This window comes from Ranitomeya imitator, chromosome 2, assembly GCF_032444005.1.
Source record: "Ranitomeya imitator isolate aRanImi1 chromosome 2, aRanImi1.pri, whole genome shotgun sequence".
NCBI lineage: Eukaryota > Metazoa > Chordata > Amphibia > Anura > Dendrobatidae > Ranitomeya > Ranitomeya imitator.
Window position 1 is genome coordinate 635865642 of NC_091283.1, and position 24790 is coordinate 635890431.

At 45.1% G+C, this 24790-nt stretch overlaps 1 long non-coding RNA gene across 1 annotated transcript; it reads right to left on the reverse strand.

The window, feature by feature from the left end:
- Window positions 1–24057: 24057 nt before the first annotated feature.
- On the reverse strand, window positions 24058–24518 carry LOC138665312 (uncharacterized). Its single transcript, XR_011318446.1, has 3 exons — window positions 24404–24518; window positions 24221–24328; window positions 24058–24129 (listed from the first exon to the last, which is right to left on the reverse strand). It is a non-coding gene; the product is annotated as an uncharacterized lncRNA (long non-coding RNA).
- Between the last annotated feature and the right edge of the window lie 272 nt (window positions 24519–24790).

The following is a 24790-nucleotide window of genomic DNA, read 5'->3' on the forward strand; positions in this document are numbered from 1 at the left end:
GGGAGCAGCGGTACGTCTGATGGCACTAAGGAGTTCTCCTGACCAGGTATCACCAGAACACATTACACTTCACACTCCGGACACTAGGGGGAGAAAAAGGCTTTATTTATTGGGCCACTCCTCACACTGGTAAAACTAGGGGTTGGATAAGAAGTTAGTCAGAAGCTGACTGGGTTGGAACCAGGCAACATCCCGTGGCAGGGGGTGTTGCAGGGAGAAGGCACAGGGGGGTCCCTGTCAGGCGTGGGAACCTGGCAGGTGCCTAGCGAACAGAACGTAACGGAACTGCGCCTGCACACCCTGCGGCGGTATCCAGGAGAGAGACACGAAGGGAAGGATATTATGGAACAGTGTAAACGAGATCAGCACAAAGGAGAGCCAGTAGGAGTCGTGCCGAGAGAGAAAGGCAACATCTTACTGAGGCGCGTAGTCGGTGGCCGGATCACCGTAGGAGTAACTGACTTCAGGCCTTACTTCAAATTCCGCTGGACAGTTAATCATAGGTTGGCTGTCTACCTTCTACACCTACGAAGACATAGGGGGCAACATTGGGAGAGGGGCGTCTCTAGGGTCCCGGAAGACCTCCAAGCCTTCCCGTCAAACGGGTGGCGTCCTAGCCATAACATATCTGGGGGACGTTAGAAACTAGTAACATCTGGAACCAAAGAACGAGAGAGAGAAAGAAAGCTGTAGAGAACGAACGAAGGAGAACAGCAGTTGTGAGGACTATTCCGAATGCTCAGCAGGGTAGGACTACAACACACAGGCGCTATTGGTAGGCAACGATTTCCATCTGCGAGGGAAACTCTGGAAGTGCCCATCGGACCGGCCAGTCTCTGATAGCCCGGTTGAACGTGCTCTGGACTGAGGATCTTGAAGCCTTCAGTAAAGAGGTAAAGAGACTGCAACCTTGTGTCCTCATTATTGCCTGCACCTCACACCATCTCCATCCACCATACTGGGAAGCCCTGGGGACATACTTCACCTGTGGGAAGGTATACTATCCGGCTGCTATTCCATCACCCCAGCGGACCCCACAGCAGCGTCGGTCACCCTGACCGAACACCACAGGTGGTGTCACGAACCCCTGACAGACTGTACTATCACCTTTATTGGACGCCCCTTAGCAGAGTCACGACTGGGTCTAGCCACCGTGACAACCGCATAACTGAGCAGAAAGGACCGGTACCGAGTGACTTGTGGCCCTGTGTCTGGGGGCGATCCATGTATGTGCATGTGTGTATGTAATGTACATATATATGTAGGTGTATGTACGGTACGTATGTTTGTGTGTATAGATGTAGGTGCAAGTATGTAATGTATATGTATGTGTCTGTACATAATGTATGCATGTGTGTAGATTATGTATATGTTTGTGTATATGTATGTATGGAATGTATATGTATCTGTGTGTACATAATGTATGCATGTGTGTGTAGATTATGTATGTATTGTATATACACTGTGGGTTGGCAGCTCTAGGGGATGGGATTTTCTTACCCTGGCCTAGCCTTAAAGCAGGTCTTTCAGATGAATGTTCTGTTCTAGGGAGGTATAGTAATATTCTACAGAATCAGATCTGAACTCTTTTTAGGAAAAATAGAAAAGTGGAACAATGAAAGAATACAATGAACAGTGTGCTCTGCTCATGAATCCAGCTGATCACTATTATACAAGAGGACCGAGCTGTCCTTGCCAAATGGGCAGCCCCCTGGCTGTATCATCATTCATGATAAAATGTTAAAATTGTAAAATGCCTGTATAAACATTGACTTTTTTTTTTCTTTTTTTATATTTTCTTATTATTAAACAATCCCCATCTCCAGAACAATATTTAATCCTATGGTTTACTGCTTGTTGTGCCTAGGTCACCAGACAATACTGCAGTCTGTTTCCCAAATAAAAGGCACGTTTATGGCTATACTGGACAGCTTGTAACCACTGCTCTGGATCTGGATGGTTTGTGTGCCCCTGTGCTCCTCCGATGCTGCAAAGGTACCCCTGCTAGCAGCATGGGATAGAGCCAGAGCCCTATATCAGTCCTGCAGAACGTAAGGTATTACAGCACAGTTATAGATAGGAACTTACAGATGACTTTCTGATGGATTCATTCACTTTTCTTGTGTTTTCCATCTGGCCCAGACTTGCATGATGGCTTCTCCAGCCACGACTCGATTATTAAGTAGTGAAAAATTATATACATTTCTCTTCATGTTTTGAATTAGAAAACAGTGTGCAATGTTCCCAATGCATGGAAATGAAAACTAGTATAAGGAGTTTGTGAGTCATGTTTTTGAACACACTGCTATTATTTTGAACGCTATGAGGTGCATTATACTAAACAAGCAAAATGCCTATTCATCGAGTGATTGGATTGTTTTTGCTGGAACAGAAATCATTGTTCTCAGCATATAACATTATATGTATGGGGACAGATTGATCTAATTGTGATTGTTCTGTTCCCATTATTCTTTGTCATCTGTTGTAAAGAGACCGGGAAACAAACACCGACCGACTTCAATATAATCGCGGCCTGAACTCAGCGCATGTAAATACAACCGAAATACTTCTGTGTGATGGTGCAATATATTAGTATTGGGGTCCCACTTTGTCTAAAACTTGTTCTGTTTGTGCCCACTAGATGGTAAAATGGCCCCCTGGGAAATATTAATGCTCTAGAAATTGGATGGCTCAGTGGTTAGCACTGCAGCGCTGGGGTCCTGGCTTCAAATCCCACTAAGGACAACATCTGCAAAGAGTTTGTATGTTCTCCCTGTGTTTGCGTGGGTTTCCTCATGGTACTTCGGTTTCCTTGTGTAGAGAAAGGAAATGTGGATCCAGCTCCAGGAATAAAATGTAAAAACTTTATTAGTTCACATTAAAATGCTGCTGAGACATGACCGGCATAGTGGGTAAAGGAGAGCAACCAGCACCCGACTGAACGCGTTTCGAGCAACAAATGTGCCCTTCGGTTTCCTCCCACACTCCAAAGACATACTGATAGGGAATTTAGATTGTGAGCCCCTATGGAGACAGCAATGATAATGTGTGGAAAACTAAAGTGCTGCGGAATGTGTTAGCGCTATATAAAGATTATTATTATTAAAAAAGTATCCACATTTTGCCGCTTTGACGGCCACAATTCTCTGAGGGCCCATATAACAATAATGCTTTTAATAATATCCACTGAATCTACCAATATACAGCTCCCCTATACACAGAATGGTGGGCCCACAGTTCCCTTATACAGAGTATGATGTCCCTACAGCTCCCCTATACACAGTATGGTGGGGGCACAGCTCCCTTATACCGAGTATGATTTCCCTACGGCTCCCCTATACACAGAATGGTGGGCCCACAGTTCCCTTATACAGAGTATGATGTCCCTACAGCTCCAGTATACACAGTATGGTGGGGGCACAGTTCCCTTATGCCGAGTATGATTTCCCTACGGCTCCCCTATACACAGAATGGTGGTCCCACAGTTCCCTTATACAGAGTATGATGTCCCTACAACTCCCCTATACACAGTATGGTGGGCCCACTGTTCCCTTATACAGAGTGATGTCCCTACAGCTCCCCTATACACAGTATGGTGGGCCCACAGTTCCCTTATACAGAGTATGATGTCCCTACAGCTCCCCTATACACAGTATGGTGGGCCCACCGTTCCCTTATACAGAGTGATGTCCCTACAGCTCCCCTATACACAGTATGGTGGGGGCACAGTTCCCTTATGCCGAGTATGATTTCCCTACGGCTCCCCTATACACAGAATGGTGGGCACACAGTTCCCTTATACAGAGTATGATGTCCCTACAGCTCCCCTATACACAGTATGGTGGGCCCACAGTTCCCTTATACAGAGTATGATGTCCCTACAGCTCCCCTATACACAGTATGGTGGGCCCACAGTTCCCTTATGCCGAGTATGATGTCCCTACAGCTCCCCTATACATAGTATGGTGGGGGCACTGTTCACTTATGCCGAGTATAATTTCCCTACGGCTCCCCTATACACAGAATGGTGGGCCCACAGTTCCCTTATACAGAGTATGATGTCCCTACAGCTCCCCTATACACAGTATGGTGGGGACACAGTTCCCTTACGCCGAGTATGATTTCCCTACGGCTCCCCTATACACAGTATGGTGGGCCCACAGTTCCCTTATACAGAGTATGATGTCCCTACAGCTCCCCTATACACAGTATGGTGGGCCCACAGTTCCCTTATACAGAGTATGATGTCCCTACAGCTCCCCTATACACAGTATGGTGGGCCCACCGTTCCCTTATACAGAGTGATGTCCCTACAGCTCCCCTATACACAGTATGGTGGGGGCACAGTTCCCTTATGCAGAGTATGATGTCTTTCCCCCCTAATCCAGATGCACCACAGCCATCAATCATGGTCTCTGCACGCCGGGCATCGCCTCCTCTTCCTGCATTAGCGTTCTCGGCGCCTGCTCTGTAAGTTCGAAGGGCAGCACAACTGCGCATGCCCGAAAAAAAAAAATAACAGCACAGGCGCCGGGGACGCTAATGAAGGAAGAGGAGATGGCGCCTGGCGTGCATAGGTCATGAGAGACGGCTGGGAGGCGTCTGGATTAGGGGGGGGAAAGACCTGCCTCCCTGGTGATTTCGAGGTATGAGGGACAAATGTCAAAAACTATTTCAGCAGTGCCAGGGACCCGAACTAAAAGAGCCACCTTGTCAGAATGCAGCATTACTGCTGCACAAGGTGGCTCTTTTAGTTACAAACGCCAGGGGTGGTGACAGGTTCCCTTTAAAGTACTACACCGGTGTATTTTTTTTTTTATTTCACCACCATGATACCTCTAAGTAGTGTATGTTCCCTGTATGTAGTAAAATACTTACTGGTGGCCATCTTCAAATGCAAACTGCCGTATTACTCGTGAAAGGGAGATCGGGCCAATATGCAGTGGGCCATAACTAATAATAATAATAATCTTTATTTTTATATAGCGCTTTATTTTTATATAGGTGGCAGATGCGGTTTAACAATGATAAATGTAAGGTTATACACATGGGAAGAAGGAATCAATATTACCATTATACACTGAGCGGGAAACCACTGGGTAAATCTGACATGGAGAAGGACTTGGGGATCCTAGTTAATGATAAACTTACCCGGAGCAGCCAGTGCCAGGCAGCGGCTGCCAAGGCAAACAGGATCATGGGGTGCATTAAAAGAGGTCTGGATACACATGAGAGCTTTATATTGCTATATAAATAAAATTATTATTATTATTACTGCCTCTGTACATATCCCTGGTTAGACCGCACATGGAGTACTGTGTACGGTTTTGGGCACCGGTGCTCAGAAAGGATATAATGGACGCCCTCCCCTTAGTAAAATCTTAGGGGGGGCGCATGATAACACAGCCACCATGTAACATTTTATATATGGGTTTTCAAGAACAGTGTTGGATCCCTTCAAAGGGTTAATTTATTGCCCTGGTAAGCTGTGCCACGCATGAGCAGGTTGTTGCTGGGCAAATGTGTGTTTCTGCCAGTTGTTCTTCCCGCAATTTTCATGGATTTTGATTGGTGGAAGACCCTGAGCGGGGGGAGATTTTTTCCTATAAATCAGCTGTTTTGGGTGCGCTCAGCGCAGTTACCTCAAGCAACTTTTGAAGATAGGAAGATCAGAAGAGAACAGCGGATGGATGAGCTGATACAGCAGCTGCTCCGAAGGGCGGATGATGAGGGCGGAGTAGAGTGGCTGCGGAGCTGTTTAGCTGATAAACCGGCTATAAAACCTACCTCCGCTCCGGAGGCTTTATCAGCTCCTGCGCCGCAATCTCCGCTCTGTCCTCCAGTCCTGTGTGAGCCGCTACCCCCGCCGCCTCCTTGCCGCAGCTCAACCAGGAGTCGCCGACCCAGAAATTCTTATTCGCCGCCACCATCCTCGAGAGCTCCCGACAGGACGCCGGAACCACGTACCGGAAATAAGAGGTCCTCTCACCGGAAGTCCCGCAGCCCATCGCGGGAGCTCGGAGAAGCTCGTCGTATCCGGCTGGCGCCATCGATACCGGCTGCCGGAACCTCCGCTAGGTGTCGCTCTCCATTCCCCGAGGCACCGGTTGCTGTCCATGCTGCACAAGGCCCATCTAGCCACCGCGGCCATAAAAGAGCTGCTGTGGCCCAGGGAGATCCAGCGTCGACGTGCCGGCAGTCTAGGAGTTCGCGTCCAAGGGAGGTGAGCGCAGCTGCCGCTGCGGCAGCATCCTGGAGATCGGGGTCACCGGCCTCCGAATATGAAGACGAATGCAGCCCGCCTTCACGTCATCAGTCACCAGCTCATGGGGGCTCGAATGTCGACGTCTCCATGGAGCACGATGTCGTCCGGCAAGATAAGGGTATTTTCACTATTTGGATCGTTGGACATTCCTTTGTGTTTTGGGCTGAGAAGAGGGCATCCGTACGATGCTATACAGAGAATTTATCCTTTGATAATTCCCTCATCCAGATTTTTTGGCATAGCAATAGAGGGATGTTATGGCGGAACCTGATTTTTGAGTTTCGTAAGTTAGCTGAGAAGAGGCCTTATCCGAATTTAGTAATTATCCATCTAGGTGGTAACGATCTGGGTAAATTGAAAACTCTCGACCTCCTTTCTTGTATTAAAAGGGATTTGTGTTTGTTGAAAACAGAGTTTGTTAAAACTACATTTGTTTTTTCCTAAATTGTTCCTAGGCTGGTATGGTTCCAGAAGAGTTCTTCGTTCCTCGAGCGTATTAGGAAACGGGTTAATAGGAATATGCAGAATTTTATGCCGTTAATTCATGGCTTTTCTTTCAGGCATGTTAATCTTGAAGACGGAGTCCCGGGATTGTATAGGCGGGACCTGGTTCATCTGTCTGATATCGGCCTGGATATCTTCAATTTAGATCTCCAGGCCGTTGTTGAGAATTGGCTGGGGCGTTTTGGGGGGGCCTCGCCTCTATGAGGCTTGGCGTTTGGGAATATCGCCCTGATTTTGGGTGGATTTGGACTTTATATGGTAAAGTTTATTCTGTCTATGGAATTTTACAAAAGGATGTATTGGTTATTCTTATCAAATTTAATTATTGTTTAGTTACTCAAAAAATAAACGCCACGGCCAATTATATTCCAAAGTAAATTCTGTGTTTGTGTCTTATTTTTATTGAAAAAAGGTGGGGATTGTGTTACCATGGACGCCCTCCCCTTAGTAAAATCTTAGGGGGGGCGCATGATAACACAGCCACCATGTAACATTTTATATATGGGTTTTCAGGAACAGTGTTGGATCCCTTCAAAGGGTTAATTTATTGCCCTGGTAAGCTGTGCCACGCATGAGCAGGTTGTTGCTGGGCAAATGTGTGTTTCTGCCAGTTGTTCTTCCCGCAATTTTCATGGATTTTGATTGGTGGAAGACCCTGAGCGGGGGGAGATTTTTTCCTATAAATCAGCTGTTTTGGGTGCGCTCAGCGCAGTTACCTCAAGCAACTTTTGAAGATCCCACCCACCCTTCCCCTTTTTTCTGTATTCCCTTGTTCTTGTCGTGCGTTTATTTTTGTGGGAATATCGCCCTGATTTTGGGTGGATTTGGACTTTATATGGTAAAGTTTATTCTGTCTATGGAATTTTACAAAAGGATGTATTGGTTATTCTTATCAAATTTAATTATTGTTTAGTTACTCAAAAAATAAACGCCACGGCCAATTATATTCCAAAGTAAATTCTGTGTTTGTGTCTTATTTTTATTGAAAAAAGGTGGGGATTGTGTTACCATGGAACTAGAGCGAGTACAAAGGAGGGTGTGAGATAGCGCTACCTGAGTGGGTTGGGGAACACTCGGATTTAAAGCACTCAGGCACGGTTTCTCACAAAACAGTCTTATTTGGTTTATTAACTCCACAAACCCCAGCAGCACACATAAAGTAACTGCCTTCAGATCCAGCAAAATAAAGTAAGAATGTTCATAACATGGTTCTACTCCATCAGGACTGTGACCATACTTGGTAGAGTCCAGTATTCAGGCTCACTCTAGAGTCAAACACACAGTCTGGGTTACCTGCTTGACAGCGTTGCAGGTTTTCACCGGCTGTCATCACACAGTAAGAGAGGTCCTGTCCTTACGGGGATCGCCAACTTGCTTGGCAGGCACACATCAGTCAGTTCCAGACCCACCAAAGGATGATAGCCATTTACAATCATGCCGGACACTGTTTCACCATCACCATTACAGATACGCCTCCATGCTTATGCTGAGGAGCAAATATAGCGCCCCTTGGCTGTAACATGGGTCACTGCATCACAAGGGCAACAAAATTAATAAAGGGGATGGGGGAACTACAATACCCAGAGAGATTAGTAAAATTAGGATTATGTAGTCTAGAAAAAAGACGACTGAGGGGCGATCTAATAACCAAGTATATAAGGGCACAATACAAATATCTCCCCGAGGATCTGTTTATATTGAGGAAGGTGACAGTCACAAGGGGGCACTCTTTGCGTCTGGAGGAGAGAAGGTTTTTCCACCAACATAGAAGAGGATTGTTTACTGTTAGGGCAGTGAAAATCTGGAATTCGTTGCCTGAGGAGGTGGTGATGGCAAACTCGGTCGAGGGGTTCAAGAGAGGCCTGGATGTCTTCCTGGAGCATAACAATATTGTGTTACAACCGGTTCTGGTCCTGTACCTTCGCGGGGTCCAAGTCGGGACTCCCGCTCTGTGCCGGCTCCACGCAATCCTGCTTCAGCCTCTGCTTCCTCTCTTTCCCCTGGTTCCTGGTGCGCAGCCAGCAGGTTCCCGAGTAGAGTGCTTAGGTCGCGCGTGCGCTCCCGGTCTCTTAAAGAGACAGCGCGCATTTTTCAAAAAGTACTTCTGACCAATGGCGTGTTAGTGATTACTATTTCTAACCCCTCTGCCATAGGGAGGGTGCCGGCGTAACAAGTATCCTCTTTTGCTAGCTTCCGGTTTCAGCAAGTGTGTGCTTTAGCTTCTGAAGTGTTTTGCCAGTCCTCTTCTTAACACTGTTTGCCTCCGCAGACTGTCATCCGCCTGCTACCCCTGAGCTATCCTGGTCGATGTCCGTTCTGTCTACGCCAGCCACCCGGCAATCCTGGACGATGTCCGTTCTGTTTACGGCAGTTCCGTCACGTCCCGCCATTCAGCCATCCGTACCTCTGGACAAAGCTTGTACCTCCGGTGTCAGCTCCTACCCGTACACCCAGAACCCACTGGTCAGCTGCACGACATCTGCTAACCCTGCTTGTCCCGCTGGGACAGCAGCTGCCATGTGTCCGGGGTCTAACTGGAGGTAGCACCTGTGTCCTCCAGGAATTCCGTTCTGACCCCGCTTGAGGGGACTTGCCATGGCTGTCTGGTGTTCACGTAGGTACGCCTACTTTGGAGACCCCCGGACCGTGGTCCCGAGGTTCCACAGATTTATCAATAAAAAACGAATGTGAACGTCTCCATCTGTGCCTCCGCTTCCGTTCGTTACATATTGTATCTTACAATTATTAAGTTCTTTAGAAAGACGTAGATCTGGGGATTTATTCTGATGGAATATAGGCTGAACTGGATGGACAAATGTCTTTTTTTGGCCTTGCTATGTTACTATGTAACATATTCCACAGCGCTTTACATAGATTATCATCGCTGTCCCCAATGGGGCTCACAATCTAAATTCCCTATCAGTATGTCTTTGGAATGTGGGAAGAGACCGGAGAACCCGGAGGAAACCCACGCAAATGCGGGGAGAACATACAAACTGAGTTTTGGCTGCCCTGAAACCCCTCTTCTAAACTGATGTCTGGTTGGAGTGGGTGGTGTGGTGGAGTACGTTCCTTACTCACTTTTGTTTCGGGAGTCCTCGTTACCTCTCCATCCATAGGACCGGATCCGACTACAAACAAAACAGAAGACCTTGGGTCCTGGTTAACAGGTCCGACGTTACTATGCAATTAATTTACATATGACTGCAGCATACAAATTAAGACAAAGTCTCTTTTTAGTGATGTTCCCATGGTTTTGTGCTCTATCAGTTCTTGTTCCTATCCTGTCCTGATACCCACCATCTTTACTCCAGTCTGCGACCCTGCTGACATCTTACTCATCAGGGAGACCGAGGTATGACTCTATACTTTTTCCAGACCGTAGGCCCAAGACTGTCCCAGCTTACAGATGTGGCTGGACATATTCCTTTATGATTCTCGGAAACTTGCACTGACTCAACTCAATCTTCTCTGCTGTACCTTCACTGCACTAAAACCTGCTAACTCTGCTATATTTAGCCTTGCTCTCCACTCCACCCAGAACTTGAACTTGTACTTGACTGAGCCGGGACTCTGACTGACTAACCCGGAAAACATTTTCTATAAAACCTCATCTAACCCCTCTCAAACTGTGGGTAATCCCAATTCTATTAACCATCTTTGTATGGTTCCCCTATTGTACAGGAATGGTCCTAGGCATACCCTGTAAAGGTAGCAAAAGAAAAAAGCAGGATGCACTCACCAATCTACAAAGTAGCAAATTTTATTGAGTCTTCACAATTAAAACTTCATGGCCGGGAAAGAAGAAAAGGAGCTCGTGCGAACAGGGGAGACGACGGCCGTTTCGCGCGGTCCTTGCGCTTCAACGGGCCCTGTAAAGGAATCGAACATACAACAGCAGCCATAGGGATAAAATACAACATTACTTTTTATCATACAAATAACTTAAATACATAAAATTTGTTGTGCAATTTCTCCCGAGTATGCCAATACCCTGTATGTGGGTGTAACACCCCAGGGTCCGTGGCTCCCCTATATATATATATTCTGGTCTGGAGAGAAAGTAGTAAGTGAGTCAGTGAGAGGAAAGAGTGAGTGCCAGACAGCAGTCTGAGGCCGGCTTCACACTCAGCGTATGAAAATACGGTCTGTTTTTTACGGCCGTAATACATTGAAAAGTCCCCAAAATAGTGGTCCGTAGCTCCTCCGTAGGCAGGGTGTGTCAGCGTTTTTTGCGCATGGCATCCTCCGTATGTAATCCGTATGGCATCCGTACTGCGTGTTTTTCTCGCAGGCTTGCAAAACCGACATACGGCTATACAAGGGATCCAAGTGTAAAAAAAAAAACAAAAAAACATATATACTGTCTATATATATGTCAGTAGACACATATATGTATATATATTATTACTTCATACAGCGCTAGATAGCTTTAAAGCCGGTAATTCAATTACCGGCTTTTGCCATCTCCTTCCTAAACCCGACATGATATGAGACGTGGTTTACTTACAGTAAACCATCTCATATCACCTTTTTTTTGCATATTCCACACTACTAATGTTAGTAGTGTGTATATGCAAAATTTGGCCGTTCTAGCTATTAAATTAAAGGGTTAAATGGCTGAAAAAATTGGCGTGGGCTCCCGCACAATTTTCTCCACCAGAGTAGTAAAGCCAGTGACTGAGGGCAGATATTAATAGCCTGGAGAGGGTCCATGGTTATTGGCCCCCCCCTGGCTAAAAACACCTGCCCCCAGCCACCCCAGAAAAGGCACATCTGGAAGATGCGCCTATTCTGGCACTTGGCCACTCTCTTCCCATTCCCGTGTAGCGGTGGGATATGGGGTAATGAAGGGTTAATGCCACCTTACTATTGTAAGGTGACATTAAGCCAAATTAATAATGGAGAGGCGTCAATTATGACACCTATCCATTATTAATCCAATACTAGTAAAGGGTTAAAAAAAACACACACACATTATTAAAACTTATTTTAATGAAATAAAAACAAAGGTGGTTGTAATAATTTATTCTACGCTCAATCCAATCACTGAAGACCCTCGATCTGTACCCAAAAAAAAAAACAACAACAATATCCTTACCTTCCGAAGATCTGTAAAGTCCAAAGATGTAAATCCATCTGAAGGGGTTAAAATATTTTCAAGCAAGGAGTTCTGCTAATGCAGCGCAGCTCCTTGCTGCAAAACCCGGGGAATGAAGGTAAAGTAGGTCAATGACCTATATTTACCTTCATTTGCGGTGAGGCACCCTCTGCTGGCTGTTCCTAGATCGTGGGAATTTTCCTAAAAAGCTCCCAGGCTCGAGTTCATATGAGGACAACCAGCAGAGGGCGCCTCTTATGAACTCGAGCCTGGGAGCTTTTTAGGAAAGTTCCCACGATCTAGGAACAACCAGCAGAGGGCGCCTCACCGCAAATGAAGGTAAATATAGGTCATTGACCTACTTTACCTTCATTCTCCGGTGTTTTGCAGCAAGGAGCTGCGCTGCATTAGCAGAACTCCTTGCTGCAAAATATTTTAACCCCTTCAGATGGATTTACATCGTTGGACTTTACAGATCTTCGGAAGGTAAGGATATTGTTGTTTTGTTTTTTTTTTGGTACAGATCGAGGGTCTTCAGTGATTGGATTGAGCGTAGAATAAATTATTACAACAACCTTTGTTTTTATTTCATTAAAATAATTTTTAATAATGGTATTTTTTTTAACCCTTTACTAGTATTGGATTAATAATGGATAGGTGTCATAATTGACGCCTCTCCATTATTAATTTGGCTTAATGTCACCTTACAATAGCAAGGTGACATTAACCCTTCATTACCCCATATCCCACCGCTACACGGGAATGGGAAGAGAGTGGCCAAGTGCCAGAATAGGCGCATCTTCCAGATGTGCCTGTTCTGGGGTGGCTGGGGGCAGATGTTTTTAGCCGGGGGGGGGGGGGGGTGGCCAATAACCATGGACCCTCTCCAGGCTATTAATATCTGCCCTCAGTCACTGGCTTTACTACTCTGGCGGAGAAAATTGTGCGGGAGCCCACGCCAATTTTTTCAGCCATTTAACCCTTTAATTTAATAGCTAGAACGGCCAAATTTTGCATATACACACTACTAACATTAGTAGTGTGGAATATGCAAAAAAAAAGGTGATATGAGATGGTTTACTGTATGTAAACCAGGTCTCATATCATGTCGGGTTTAGGAAGGAGAAAGCAAAAGCCGGTAATTGAATTACCGGCTTTCTGCTATATCGCGCTGGATGAAATATTAATATACAGTATATACATATATGTGTCTCACTGACATACATATATATATATATACCTATTCTATGTGTACACATTTATTCTACCTATTCTATAGTAAGCTGTCAGTGTGATTTTACTGTACACTTTTACTGAATTGCCGGCTTTTCTCTCTAACACCGCTGCGTATTTCTCGCAAGTCACACTGCTGGTCCGTGTGTAATCCGTATTTTTGGGGCTTCCATAGACTTTCATTGACGTTTTATCTGCGCAATACAGTGACAAACGCAGCATGCTGCGATTTTCTACGGCCGTAGAAAGCCGTATAATACTGATCAGGAAAATACGGCAGATAGGAGCAGGGGCATAGAGAATAATTGTGCCGTATTTTATGCGAGTTTTACGGACGTAGTTTCTGCGCTCTTACGTCCGTAAAACTCGCTAGTGTGAGGCCGGCCTGAGGCAGAGAGGAAAGAAGAAGGGCCATGCAGCCAAGAGGGTGCTGCAGCTCCTGGACAGAGATAACACTGAAGGAAGAACAGCTTGTAGTGAGCGTGCATGACAGCTCAGCACAGGAGAGTGAAACCAGGGGAGAATAGCTGCGACTGAGCTATCCCCTGGCAGAGCGCAGACACCGGAAGACCGGGGTTGTGTCGAACTCAAAGTGGCACAGCAGAAACGTCACGTCACCTGTGTGCCCTAATACCTGAAGACACAGTGACGCATAGAGCTCGGATCATGATAGAGAACCTGTAAAAAGGCTCGAGCCACCTGTCATACGGCTTAGTGTCCTACCCTTTAAGGAGGAAAGAGAGAACAATGAGGACCTTGACAGAAGCCACAGGCAGCAAGGGACTAAACCACAGCGCTAGTAGGAAGGCTTATAATTCCACCTGGTAAAGGGGACTCTGAACTCAAAGCCGGCCAGACCCTGCCTGTACCCTTGATCTGTTGCCCTGGACTGCGGTTGCTTGAAGTCTTCAGTAAACCAGGTAAACAGACTGCAAACCTGTGTCCTCGGCTTTTTACCGCACCACCCACCATCTTCATCTACACACCGGGAGCCCTGGGGACCCAATTTCACCTGTGGGAAGTTCTACAATCTTAGCTGCCATAACATCACCCCAACGGACCCCTTTAACCCCTTCATGACCTTGGGATTTTCCGTTTTTCCGTGTTCGTTTTTAGCTCCCCTCCTTCCCAGAGCCATAACTTTTTTATTTTTCCGTCAATATGGCCATGTGAGGGCTTATTTTTTGCAAAACAATTTGTACTTTTGAACGACATCATTCGTTTTAGCATGTCGTGTACTAGAAAACGGGAAAAAAAATCCAAGTGTGGTAAAATTGCAAAAAAAGTGCAATCCCACACTTGTTTTTTGTTTGGCTTTTTTTTTTTTACTAGGTTCACTAAATGCTAAAACTGACCTGCCATTAAGATTCTCCAGGTCATATTACAAGTTCATAGACACCAAACATGTCTAGGTTCTCTTTTATCTAAGTGGTGAAAAAAAAATGCAAAAAAATAAAAAAATGCAAAACTTTGCTAAAAAAAATAAAAAATTGCGCCATTTTCCGATACCCGTAGCGTCTCCATTTTTCATGATCTGGAGTCGGTTGAGGGCTTATTTTTTGCATGCCGAGTTGGCGTTTTTAATGATACCATTTTGGTGCAGATACGTTTGTTTGATCGCTTATTATTGCATTTTAACCCCTTTACCCCCAAGGGTGGTTTGCACGTTAATGACCGGGCCAATTTTTACAATTCTGACCACTGTCCCTTTATGAGGTTATAACTCTGGAACGCTTCAACGGATCCCAGTGATTCTGACATTGTTTTCTCGTGACATATCGTACTTCATGACAGTGGTTAACATTTCTTTGATATTACCTGCGTTTATTTGTGAAAAAAATGGAAATTTGGCGAAAATTATGAAAATTGCGCAATTTTCCAACTTTCAATTTTTATGCAATTAAAACACAGAGATATGTCACACAAAATACTTAATAAGTAACATTTCCCACATGTCTACTTTACATCAGCACAATTTTGAAAACAAAATTTTTTTTTGTTAGGGAGTTATAAGGGTTAAAAGTTGACCAGCAATTTCTCATTTTTACAACACCATTTTTTTTTAGGGACCACATCTCATTTGAAGTCATTTTGAGGGGTCTGTATGATAGAAAATACCCAAGTGTGACACCATTCTAAAAACTGCACCCCTCATGGTGCTCGAAACCATATTCAAGAAGTTTATTAACCCTTCTGGTGCTTCACAGGAATTTTTGGAATGTTTAAATAAAAATGAACATTTAACTTTTTTTTCACAAAAAATTTACTTCAGCTCTAATTTGTTTTATTTTCCCAAGGGTAAGAGAAGAAATTGGACCCCAAAAGTTGTTGTACAATTTGTCCTGAGTACGCTGATACCCCATATGTGGGGGTAAACCACTGTTTGGGCGCATGGGAGAGCTCGGAAGGGAAGGAGCGCCGTTTGACTTTTCAATGCAAAATTGACAGGAATTGAGATGGGACGCCATGTTGCGTTTGGAGAGCCACTGATGTGCCTAAACATTGAAACCCCCCACAAGTGACACCATTTTGGAAAGTAGACCCCCTAAGGAACTTATCTAGAGGTGTGGTGAGCACTTTGACCCACCAAGTGCTTCACAGAAGTTTATAATGCAAAACCGTAAAAATAAAAAATCATATATTTTCACAAAAATTATCTTTTCGCCCCCAATGTTTTATTTTCCCAAGGGTAAGAGAAGAAATTGGATCGCAAAAGTTGTTGTACAATTTGTCCTGAGTACGCTGATACCCCATATGTGGGGGTAAACCACCAAGGGCTTCACAGAAGTTTATACTGCAGAGCCATAAAAATAAAACAAAAATTTTTTCCCACAAAAATTATTTTTTAGCCCCCAGTTTTGTATTTTCCCGAGGGTAACAGGAGAAATTGGACCCCAAAATTTGTTGTCCAATTTGTCCTGAGTGCGCTGATGCCTCATAAGTGGGGGGGAACCACTGTTTGGGCGCATGGGAGGGCTCGGAAGGGAAGGAGCGCCATTTGGAATGCAGACTTAGATGGAATGGTCTGCAGGTGTCACATTGCGTTTGCAGAGCCCCTAATGTACCTAAACAGTAGAAACCCCCCACAAATGACACCATTTTGGAAAGTAGACCCCCTAAGGAACTTATCTAGATGTGTGGTGAGCGCTTTGACCCACCAAGGGCTTCACAGAAGTTTATAATGCAGAGCCATAAAAATAAAACAAAATTTTTTTCCCACAAAAATTATTTTTTAGCCCCCAGTTTTGTATTTTCCCGAGGGTAACAGGAGAAATTGGACCCCAAAATTTGTTGTCCAATTTGTCCTGAGTACGCTGATACCCCATATGTGGGGGGAACCACCGTTTGGGTGCATGGGAGAGCTCGGAAGGGAAGGAGTGCCATTTGGAATACAGACTTAGATGGAATGGTCTGCAGGCGTCACATTGCGTTTGCAGAGCCCCTAATGTACCTAAACAGTAGAAACCCCCACAAGTGACCCCATATTGGAAACTAGACCCCCCAGGGAACTCATCTAGATGTGTTGTGAGAACTTTGAACCCCCAAGTGTTTCACTACAGTTCATAATGCAGAGCCGTGAAAATAAAAAATCTTTTCTTTTTCCCACAAAAATTATTTTTTAGCCCCAAAAGTTGTTGTCCTATTTGTCCTGAGTACGCTGATACCCCATATGTTGGGGTAAACCCCTGTTTGGGCACACGGGAGAGCTCGGAAGGGAAGGAGCACTGTTTTACTTTCTCAACGCAGAATTGGCTGGAATTGAGATCGGACGCCATGTCGTGTTTGGAGAGCCCCTGATGTGCCTAAACAGTGGAAACCCCCCAATTATAACTGAAACCCTAATCCAAACACACCCCTAACCCTAATTCCAACGGTAACCCTAACCACACCTCTAACCCTGACACACCCCTAACCCTAATCCCAACCCTATTCCCAACTGTAAATGTAATCTAAACCCTAACCCTAACTTTAGCCCCAACCCTAACTGTAGCCCCAACCCTAACCCTAACCCTAGTCCTAACCCTAACCCTAGCCCTAACCCTAGCCCTAACCCTAGCCCTAATGGGAAAATGGAAATAAATACATTTTTTAAATTTTTCCCTAACTAAGGGGGTGATGAAGGGGGGTTTGATTTACTTTTATAGCGGGTTTTTTAGCGGATTTTTATGATTGGCAGCCGTCACACACTGAAAGACGCTTTTTATTGCAAAAAATATTTTTTGCGTTACCACATTTTGAGAGCTATAATTTTTCCATATTTTGGTCCACAGAGTCATATGAGGTCTTGTTTTTTGCGGGACGAGTTGACGTTTTTATTGGTAACATTTTCGGGCACGTGACTTTTTTGATCGCTTTTTATTCCCATTTTTGTGAGGAAGAATGACCAAAAACCAGCCATTTATGAATTTCTTTTGAAGGAGGCGTTTATACCGTTCCGCGTTTGGTAAAATTGATAAAGCAGTTTTATTCTTCGGGTCAGTACGATTACAGCGACACCTCATTTATATCATTTTTTTATGTTTTGGCGCTTTTATACGATAAAAACTATTTTACAGAAAAAATAATTATTTTTGCATCGCTTTATTCTCAGGACTATAACTTTTTTAATTTTTTGCTGATGATGCTGTTTGGCGGCTCTTTTTTTGCGGGACAAGATGACGCTTTCAGCGGTACCATGGTTATTTATATCTGTCTTTTTGATCACGTGTTATTCCACTTTTAGTTCGGCGGTATGATAATAAAGCGTTGTTTTTTGCCTCTTTTTTTTTTTTTCTTACGGTGTTTACTGAAAAGGTTAACTAGTGGGCCAGTTTTATAGGTCGGGTCGTTACGGACGCGGCGATACTAAATATGTGTACTTTTATTGTTTGTTTTTTTTATTTAGATGAAGAAATGTATTTATGGGAATAATTTTTTTTTTTTTCATTATTTAGGAATATTTTTTTTTTTTTTTTACACATTTGGAAATTTTTTTTTAAACTTTTTTATTTTGTCCCAGGGGGGCATCACAGATCAATGATCTGACAGTTTGCATAGCACTCTGTCAGATCACTGATCTGACTTGCAGCGCTGCAGGCTTCACAGTGCCTGCTCTGAGCAGGCTCTGTGAAGCCACCTCCCTCCCTGCAGGACCCGGATCCGCGGCCATCTTGGATCGGGGCTGGAGCAGGCAGGGAGGGAGGTAAGATCCTCGCAGCAACGCGATCACATCGCGTTGCTGCGGGGGGCTCAGGGAAGCTTCCCTGTACTGCCGGCACATCGCGATCATCTTTGATCGCGGTGTGCCGGGGGTTAATGTGCCGCGGGCGGTCCGTGACCGCTCCTGGCACATAGTGCCAGATGTCAGCTGCAATAAGCAGCTGACACCCGGCCGCGATCGGCGGCGCTTCCCCCGTGAGCGCTGCCGATCGCATATGACGTACTATCCCGTCGGTGGTCATAGGGGCCCACCCCACCTCGACGGGATAGTACGTCTGATGTCAGAAAGGGGTTAATGCAATATTGCGGCAACCAAAAAAACGTAATTCTGGCGTTTCGAATTTTTTTCTCACTACGCCGTTTAGTGATCAGGTTAATCGTTTTTTATTGATAGATCAGGTGATTCTGAACGCGGCAATACCAAATATGTGTAGGTTTGATTTTTTTTTTTTTGAATGGGGAGAAAAGGGGGTGATTTAAACTTTTATTTTTTTTTATTTTTTCACACTTTTTTAAACTTTTTTTTTACTTTTGCCACGCTTCAATAGCCTCCATGGGAGGTTAGAAGCTGGCACAACTAGATCAACTCAGCTACATAGCAGCAATCATCAGATCGCTGCTATGTAGCTGAATTGCAAGTGTTCTATGAGCGCCGACCACAGGGTGGCGCTCACAGCAGGCCGGGTTCAGTAACCATAGAGGTCTCAAGGACCTCTATGGTTACTATTTTGATGCATCGCTGACCTCCGATCATGTGATGGGGGTCAGCGATGCGCTTATTTCCGTCCGGATGGCCGGAAGCGCCAGTTAAATGCCGCTGTCAGCGTTTGACAGTGGCATTTAAATAGTTAATAACGGCGGGTGAATCATGATTTCACCCGCCGCTATTGCGGGCACATGTCAGCTGTTCAAAACAGCTGACATGTCCCGGCTTTGATGCGGGCTCACTGCCGGAGCCCGCATCAAAGCGGGGGTTCTGACCCCGGACGTACTATCCCGTCCGAGGTTAGAAAGGGGTTAAGCAGCGTCGGTCATCATTGACTGAGAACCACAGGTGGCGTCACGAATGCAAACTTTATTCATAACTCCTTTAAAGACTTTTCCCTTAACATGGGCGCCAGGGTCACGGACCGGATCGCAGCCACCGTGACATCCCTTTAAGTATCGGACCCGGTACAGAGTACCCCAAGGCCCTGGTGGGCATTCCATGGGGGTAAGCCACTGTTTGGGTGCATGGCATGGCTCAGAAGGGAGAGAGCACAGTTTGACTTTTTGAATGCAAAATTGTCTGGAATTAATTGTGGCGCCATATCGCATTTGGAGACTCCCTGATGTACCTAAACAGTGGAACCCCCCTCCCAATTCTAACTCCTATCCTAACCCCAACACACCTCTTATCCTAATCCCAACCCTAACCACAAACCTATCCCTAACACACCCCTAACCCTGATCCCAACCATAACCGTAATCCCAACCATAACCACAATGCTAACGTTAGCCCAACCCTAAACTAACTTTAGCCCAACCCTTTTAGCCCAACCCTAACCCTAATGGAAATAACTACATTTTTTTATTTTATTATTTTTACCTAACTAATGGGGTGATAAAGGAGGGTTTGAGTTACTTTTTTTTTATTATCATCACTGTGATAGGGTCTATCACAGTGATCAAAATTAACCAATAGGAAAAACTACCCATTGTTGCCAGGTGCAGATCCCGGCGGGCGCACTGTGCATGCACCCGCCATTTTCTTCCCAGAAGATGTGCCGCCTGGGGGACTTTACAGGGAACTACAGGGACACTGGAAGTACCGGGTGGGGATCGGGGACCCATTTCTCTGTCCTCTGATGTGCGATCACATCAGAGGAGAGAGAGTAATTAAATTAGAAATCAGACTTTTTTTTTGCGATCGCCGTTATGCTGTTAATAACGGCAATCGCAACACTGGGGTTGGTAAAAACCGAGCCGAATCATGTTCTCTGGGGTCCGGGGGTAGCCGAGACACCAGAGAAATTCTAACTCTGGGGGGGCGCTATACACTTTTATCTCAACACCATTAAAAAGCAGCGGTGAGGAATAAGTACCCTTAGAGTTCTTTCACACTTCAGTTGTGTGGCGTCAGTTAGGTCCGACATCGTGGCGGATCGACGGATCCGTCAAATTTGGTGGAAAAACGGTTCTAACGGATCCGTTTTTTTGACGGATCAGCTGCCCCGATCCGTTTAAAAAACGGATCCGTTAGAACCGTTGCGACCGTTTTTACATCCGTTGTAACCGTTTTTTGACGGATCCGTTTTTTAAAAGGGGAGGATTTCAATGTGATTGGCTACTGGATACTACTGCAAAACTATATATAGCGTGTATTTACACCACATCTTTGAAAGGTTGTAGAGAAAGTGGCAGAAATGGAAGGAGTCCTGGCGAACATTGCAAAGATCTATGCGGATTTTACTTTTGAGGCAAATCAGTTGGCAGTCAGCGTTCGAGAGAGGGAGGAACAAAGACTGCGCATCCTACGGCAGCGGCGGAAGAGAAGGCTGTGGATCCATCCCATCACAGCACAACGTATGACCCGTGGTGTTTATTCCACGCTTTACATGGTACTAAGGGAAAACCCTCAAAAGTTCTTCAATTATGTGAGGATGAGAGCTGAAAATTTCGAGTTTTTATTGGGCTATGTGGAAGACTGTATACGTAGACGAGACACCCAGATGCGATTCTCAATATCACCAGCAGAGCGTCTCATGGTGACTATTCGGTAAGTAATTTTTTTTTTTTTAAATGATTCTCATTCATCAGACTTATAACTGTAATGTTGTTTTTTGAATTTTTTTATTAATTATTGTCTTTTCGTTTTGTTAACAGATTCCTTGCAACTGGAGAGTCGTTCTCATCCCTCCATTTTCAGTATCGACTTGGGATATCCACCATCTCGGGGATCATCAGAGATACCTGCCGGGCATTGTGGGAGTGCCTACAAGTGGAATACATCCCAGAGCCATCACAGGAGAGGTGGCTGGAGATCGCCCAAAATTTTCATCAAATTTGCCAGTTTCCAAATTGTGTTGGAGCAGTTGATGGAAAGCACATACGGATCGTCAAACCTTCAGGCTCTGGATCACAGTTTTATAACTATAAGAAGTACTTCTTTATTGTGTTGATGGCCATAGCCGATGCACAATGCAAGTTCATCGCTGTTGATATCGGTGCATATGGACGCGCAAATGATTCACAAATCTTTAAAAATTCACCAATGGGGCGCCGTTTATATGGAGAGACAATTGATTTTCCGCCCCCTAGACCTCTCCCTGGAACCACTAGTCCACCATTACCATTTGTTTGTGTTGGAGATGATGCCTTCCAGCTTTCCCCACACTTGCTGAAACCCTTTGGAAGTAGTGGACTGACCCAGAGGAAAAAAATTTACAATTACCGCTTAACCAGAGCACGAAGAGTAGTGGAATGTGCTTTTGGCATCTTAACTGCCAAATGGAGAGTCCTGCTAACTGCAATTAAACTGCAGACTGAAACTGTCGATGATGTGGTCAATGCGTGCGTTGTCCTGCACAATTTTGTTTTATCAAAAGAACAAGTTTCCCTGGAGGATAATGTTTCTGAAAGCACCTTACGGGATTACCAAAACCCCACTTTTCGCAGTCCAGTAGCAGTCTCCAGAATGCGGGACAGTTTTGCAGACTACTTCATGTCTCCTGCAGGATCAGTTGACTGGCAGTATGAAATGGTGTAAAAAATTTTTTCTTTTTACACTTGTAAAAATACCATTTTTTGTTTGCTTACAAAATCTTTGTACTTTAATGCAGCATTGTATGTTTTGCAACGGTACCCTTTAAACACTGTTATTGTTACTATTGCCATAACCTTGGTGATTTAAAAACTTTACAAAAAAAAAAAAGAGAAAGACAATAAAATTGTTTTTAAACCAAAAAACTGTTTATTTATTTACAGATTCTCATAGTTTGGGGTGGAGATAGTAGCGGAGGGGCTGACAGGGCGGACCACGTCGAGAGTGGGGGACAGGACATCACGGGGAGGAACAGAAGTAGAATGGGTGGTGAAAACATGAGGTTGTGTAGAGAGTTGAGGTGCAGATGTGGTGTGTGGGAGGTATGAAGGTGTTGGTGGGATTGGGAACGGAGAAGTTAAAGGGGAAGAATGGAAGGGGGACGGTAAAAACTGGGAAAGACTAAGGGGGGAAGGAACAAATGACGAAGGAGTAGAATGGACGGGAGGAGGACGGACAGGAGGAGGACGGACGGGAGGATAGACGGTGGATTGAGAGGGGAAAGGTGTTGACACATGAAGGGTAGGTGGAGGGGCATGGGACATCGCCTGCGCTAGAGCAGTGTGGCAGCCTTGCATCACATGCATCTGCAGGTCAGGAGTTAGATTTTCCATGTGCCTGAGGACCGACTGAAAAAAACAGTGCCTTGGTGACTGATTTGCATCTGATTGCATCCTATCAAGACGACTGCTGAGTTCAAGTATGCTTTTGTTAAGCATATTGTACCCAGCAGACGTTTGCTCACTCAAAAGCTTGATGGCACTGTGAAAGGATGCATTCAGCTGCAAAAAGTCAGGCGCATAGCTCCTTTCCTGACCTCTCTGGCGCTGCCGTCCTGACCACAAAGTTGGTCTAGATGTTGCGGCAGTGGCAGAGGGGTGGGGTAAAGGGAACTCTAACTCATCACCTGCAGCTTCAAGTGACGAAGTCCGCCCTGCTGCTCCAGCGCTGGTGGATGAGGCTGAGGGATCAAACGAAAGGGAAGGTGCAGAAACAGAGGGGTCGACGTGGTCCCCGGTGGCGGACTCTTGAGGGATCGCTCCAGAGGGGTGCAACTCTGATGCAGGCTCCCGAGTGCTGCAGAAAGTGCTGTTAAAGAAGAAAAAAAAATTAGTATCTGGATATTACAATTGCCCTTGCTGCAAAAAAAATTGAAGGTTACACATTTTTACAGTTTGACTGAAAATATGTGGTGTTGAATATTTACCTTCTGCTCAGCAGCGTCGACCGGAGGAACGACAGGGCTCTGGCATGTTTGTATCTGCTCCTGCGTCCTCTAGATCCACTCGGGGCCTGCATCTCCTTATTAAACTCCCTCTTGAAGCGATCCCTGAGTGACCGCCACCGCACGATAATCCTGTTACCTGGAAAGAGAAAGCAAAAATTGGTTACTATACACCACATTAAATCATGCCTAACATAAGGTTATGAAGTGTGAATACTTACGCGCTAGATCCTGGGCCCCAGCATCGAGTTCCTCCCAGTTATCCATAACAGCACTGCACACTTCCTCCCATAGCCGTCGGGTGATTAACTGGTCAGCATGGCGGCGGTCCGACATGTTCCACAGCGGCTCCCGACTTTGTACTGCTTCGATGAGGGTGTTCACATCGATGCCCTCCTCTTCATCATCTTGTTCGGGAGCACGCTGTGAAGCCTAACAAAAAGATAAGAATAAAAAGGGAAAGATTACAACACATGAATTTTACATTTTACTAAACACCAAACCAAAAAGGAACTTACTCTTCGGCGACCGCCACGATTATCATTCCGACGACTATGGGAGGTGCTTTGAGGAACTCTACGTCGAGCCCCGGATTGTGAAGACTAATTTAAAAAAAAAAATTAAATTAATAATGTTCTTTGATCGAGGCATATGTATTGTGTGCTGTGCTGAATGTTTGTGTTGGGTGTAGTGCATTGTATGTGAGGATCGGTCTGTTCAAAACTTACACTATGCGCTCCCGCTCCTTGTATTTCTCCACCCTGTCCGTCTCCTTCTGTTAGCCCCTCTGCTTCATATTCCTGTGAATACAGAATAAACACATAAAGGCTTAAAATACAATTGCCATTGTTGCACCAAAATAAAAAATTTATGAAGAAAAAAAATTAACACCTCAGTTTGCTGATGATGTGCTGGGGGGCTCTCAGAAGAAGACATTATGATCTTGCGTCTATCTTGGGTTGGTCGGTCCCTTGCTTGGGTCCTCTTGGTCCCTAGAATCTGTAAGCATAAAGGGAGTTCTAAGCTACTATACAAAAGGATAGATAGATGCAGCTTTCAGGACTTTACACTTACATCTGTTTCCAAAACTTGGGGCTTGCGTATAGCTTGGGTCGGTCGGTCCCTTGCTTGGGTCCTCTTGGTCCCTAGAATCTGCAAGCATAAAGAGAGTTCTAAGCTACTATACAAAAGGATAGATGTAGCTGTAGGGACTTTACACTTACAACTTTTAAAAAAAAATGGGGAGCCTGCTTGTGTACGTCTTGGGTCAGTACCTACTACAGTACCTACAGTGCCAACTTATTTTTGATTTCCCCCACCACAAAAGAAAAAAAAAATTCTACCGTCAAACTTGATGCACAAGCTGCCAAACCCTCTACCTCCTGTTTCCCCACAAAAAAAAACCCCAAAAAATCCCTTTAAAACAACACCAAAACTACTTAGAACTTGATATGCGCAATG